Source organism: Salvelinus sp. IW2-2015, unplaced genomic scaffold (genome assembly GCF_002910315.2).
Source record: "Salvelinus sp. IW2-2015 unplaced genomic scaffold, ASM291031v2 Un_scaffold1633, whole genome shotgun sequence".
In the NCBI taxonomy this organism is placed as follows: domain Eukaryota; kingdom Metazoa; phylum Chordata; class Actinopteri; order Salmoniformes; family Salmonidae; genus Salvelinus; species Salvelinus sp. IW2-2015.
Genome location: NW_019943049.1, coordinates 232,417 through 237,219, shown reverse-complemented (window position 1 = coordinate 237,219; position 4,803 = coordinate 232,417). Strand labels below are relative to the sequence as shown.

Genomic DNA, 4,803 nt, shown 5'->3' with positions numbered 1-4,803 from the left:
TGCCCCACAGCGAGAAACAATTTAACACCATGCTGCCCCCCCCCCCCCACCACCCTCAGAGGCCCAGAGGAAGCTGATGCCAGAGACAGTAGTACCAGGGACCGTGCCTACAAAGTCCCCCACCGCCATGCAGCTGACCAGGGAACTACTGAAAGAGAAGGGCATCGCTGGGCTGTACAAGGGCCTAGGGGCCACACTGCTCAGGTAGGGCTCTATACAAGGACCTGGGGGGGCCACACTGCTCAGGTAGGGCTCTTACAAGGGCTTGGGGCCACACTGCTCTGATACACTGCATGACACCATTTAAAAAAATACACTGCTCTGACCACCAAGCACTACAACCACTCTAGACTCTAGCATTGTCTTAACTTGATTCTTTACCTCCTCTCTCCTTGCCTCTTTTCTCCTTGCCTCCTCAAAATGCTTTGGAGGAGAAGGTCCAAGGCGAAGTGACCTTGGATCTTCTCCTCCAGGATGTTTTGAGAAGGGTCGAGGAAAGAGGACGCAAGGAATTAAGGAAATATAGCTACAGTCTATCTATAGAGACACAGACACAATGCTCTGTCCGCTCGATGGTTTGACAAATATGATCAACTCTACTCTGCTGATTTCTAATTCTCTCATTCCCCTCCCTCGCCCCTACCTTCCCCCTCCCCTCCTCTACTTCCCCCTCCACTACCCCTCCCCTCCCCTCCCTACCTTCCCCCTCCCTCCCCTACCTTCCCCCTCCCCTCCTCTACCTCCCCCTCCACTAACCCCTCTCCCCTACCTTCCCCCCTCCCCTTCTACCTTCCCCCTCCACTACCCTCCCTCCCCTACCTCCCCCCTCCCCTCCTCTCCTTCACCCTCCACTACCCCCCCTCCCCTACCTTCCCCCCTCAACTACCCCTCCCCTCCCTCCCCCCCCACTAACCCCTCCACTACCCCTCCCTCCCACTTCCCCCCTCCCTACCCTCTACCCCTCCCCGCTCCCCTCCCCCCTCCACTACCCCTCCTCCACTCCCCTCCCCCTCCCACTACCCCTCCCCCCTCCACTACACCTCCCCTCCCCCTACCTAACCCCCTCCACTACCCCTCCCCTCCCTACCTTCCCCCCTCCCTCCCCTTCCCCCCTCCACTACCCCCCCTCCACTATCCCTCCCTCCCTTCCCCCCTCCACTACCCCCTCCACTACCCTCCCCTCCCCTTCCCCCTCCACTACCTCCTCTCTCTCCTCTCCTCTCCTCTCCTCTCCTCTCCTCCCTCTCCTCTCCCCCTCCACTACCCCTCTCCTCTCCTCTCAGGGATGTTCCATTCTCCATCATCTACTTCCCTCTTGTTTGCCAACCTGAACACCCTGGGAAGAGAGGAGCCGGAGGGCCCCGCCCCGTTCTATGTGTCATTCCTGGCAGCTGTCTGGCTGGCAGCACGGCCGCTGTGGCTGTCAACCCTGTAGATGGTGAGACATAATATCCAGTATATAATTAGTAATACTGTAGTAATATAGGCTGGCAGTACGTGGGACATGGTCTTTCTTTAGAACTTCTTATCTACTTCTTATGAGACCCTAGAATGTTGTACAATAAGGCTTATACTATGTTCTGTATTTAATCTGGCTCTTACACCAATCATATGTTCTTAGTTGCGTTAGTGTGTGTTTTTTTGTGTTAACATGGTGTTGTTGTGTATTTACAGTGATTAAGACCAGAATCCAGTCTATGAACAGGGGGAGTACAGAGGAAAACGTACAGTGGGGTGACTGATTGTATCAGGTAACCTCAAATCACCACAAACACATATTCTCAATACTAGGCTAGTTTACAACATATCTTAACTAGGCTAGTTTACAACATATTACTACACATATCTTAACTAAGGCTAGTTTCAACATATCTTAACTAGCTAGTTTATAACATATCTTAACTAGGCTAGTTTACAACATATCTTAACTAGGCTAGTTTAACAACATAACAACATATCTTAACTAGGCTAGTTTACTAAGTTTACACATATCTTAACTAGGCTAGTTTAACATATCTTAACTAGCTAGTTTACAACAATAACAACATATCTTAACTAGGCTGTTTACCAACATATCTTAACTAGGCTTAGTTTATAACATATCTTAACTAGGCTAGTTTACAACATATCTTAACTAGGCTAGTTTAACAACATATCTTCCTAGGCTAGTTTATAACATATCTTAACTATGGCTAGTTTGCAACATATCCTTAACTAGGCTAGTTTAAAAACATTATCTTAACTAGGCTAGTTTACAACATATCTTAACTAGGCTAGTTTACAACAGTAATTCTTAACTTAGGCTAGTTTACACACATATCTTTTAACTAGGCTAGTTTACAACATATCTTAACTAGGCTAGTTTATAACAACATATCTAATGACAGGGCTGTATCTGGACCTGCATGTTGAAGGTAGAAATAGAATGACTAGAGCACACACAACCTCCTGTACTATTCCAACCTATCTGGCAGTCATATCTGATCTACACAATACATTTCTACGTGAACATTCTGTAAATGTCTATTCTCCTGAATGTCCGTTGCCCCACGATGTACATTATCAAGTCAAATCAATTAACCAATCACATTTTGTACAGAGAAGTAAAAAATAAGTTGTGAYGCTCAACTACCTGAATGTCTCGTTCAACATGCCASTGAAAAGTCTGAAAGCTGCAATTAATGTTACGATACCTGAAAATACTGCAATTTAAATTCAAAGCCATTTGCAAAAAAAAAAAGCAAGTTGGATGCTTAGCAAAAAATAACTTTAAACCTCTTTGTCCATCTGAGAGGAAGTGTTCTTGTTTCAAACACACCATCTTTAAAAGGATAGATACAAACCAACATGATGTTCCACCTACCTTGGCTATAGTCGATTCAAGAAGGCAGTTTTGGTGATAGTCTCCTTTTGACACTTAAGAGACATATTTTGTTACTGTTATCGCTCTCACATTAAGCTGTTCTTGTGCCTGTGTAATACAACTGTAATTAATCACTTCTGGAGCAAAATGTTATTAGCATGCTGTTACATAATACTTGGGTAATTGCATTTTAATTGCATAGCAATGAGCTGAGTTTTTTTTGTACTTGCTGTATACGATGGAATAGCAACTGCTCCTTATTMCACTTTATGAAATGACTCCATTATGATACAATTATAAAGCAATTTCCAAACTCCTATGTACCAATGTTGCTACTGTAATAATCACAAAGTTACTAGACATGTAGTGGAGAACTGGATGTTATGTGTTACTGTGTTACCTTATGTCAGTCGTTATGAACATATCTGTGTTGGTTGTTTTTGATGCTGCAGCAGTGATCAACTCTAATGTTGAGGTGATTGATGTATCTAATTATAGGCTGTATTAAGACCCTATTTAAGAGCCCTCCAAACCAAAAATGTGTCAACCATCAAATCAACATTTTTCTTTTTTTGGAGGGGGGGGTTTCAAATAACTTGCATATATTCAAATACTTTTAACTATTATTATTTGGTTTTCTGAGATACTTTTCTGAGACCTTTATTTGAATATAAAAGATAATAGTTGCCTTTTAGTTAAAACTCTATATAAACTATATAAACTATATTAAATATATAAACTATATTAAATATATAAACTATATTAAATATATAAAATATATAAACTATATAAACTATATTAAATATAGTTACATATAATTTATATAGTTTATATATTTAAAATATAGTTATAAGTTTATATATTATTATAGTTTATATATTTATATATAGTTTATATTAATATATAATATTAAATAGTTATATATATTTAATATATATTTAATAAGTTTAATTAGTTTATATAGTGTTATAATTTTATTATATATTTAATATAGTTTATAATTATATATTTTATGTTCATATAGTTTATATATTTATATATAGTTTATATAGTTTATATATAGAGTTTATTAACTAAAGGCAACTATTATCTTTATATTCAAATAAAGGTCTCAGAAAAGTACTCTCAGAAACACAAATAATAATAGTTAAAAGTATTTGAATATTGCAAGTTATTTGAAACCCCCCCCTCCAAAAAAAGAAAAATGTTGACTTTGATGGTTGACACTTTTTGTGTTTGGAGGGCTCTTAAAATAGGGTCTTAATACAGCTCTAATTAGATACTCATCACTCAACATTAGAGTTGATCACTGCTGCAGCATCAAAAACAACCAACACAGATATGTTCATACGACTGACATAAGGTAAACACAGTAACAATAACATCCAGTTCTCACATACATGTCTAGTAACTTTGTGATTATTACAGTAGCAACATTGGTACATAAGGGTTTGGAAATTGCTTTATAATTGTATCATAATGGAGTCATTTCATAAAGTGGAATAAGGAGCAGTTGCTATTCCATCGTATACAGCAAGTACAAAAAAAACTCAGCTCATTGCTATGCAATTAAAATGCAATTACCCAAGTATTATGTAACAGCATGCTAATAACATTTTGCTCCAGAAGTGATTAATTACAGTTGTATTACACAGGCACAAGAACAGCTTAATGTGAGAGCGATAACAGTAAACAAAATATGTCTCTTAAGTGTCAAAAGGAGACTATCACCAAAACTGCCTTCTTGAATCGACTATAGCCAAGGTAGGTGGAACATCATGTTGGTTTGTATCTATCCTTTTAAAGATGGTGTGTTTGAAACAAGAACACTTCCTCTCAGATGGACAAAGAGGTTTAAAGTTATTTTTTGCTAAGCATCCAACTTGCTTTTTTTTTTGCAAATGGCTTTGGATTTAAATTGGCCACCGAGAGCTATTTTG

General features: G+C 39.5%; 1 pseudogene; it reads left to right on the top strand.

Annotated features, from left to right (window-relative positions):
- Window positions 1-64: 64 nt before the first annotated feature.
- LOC112071538 (mitochondrial glutamate carrier 1-like) overlaps window positions 65-4,803 on the top strand; it is an 11,011-nt pseudogene continuing 6,272 nt past the window's right edge.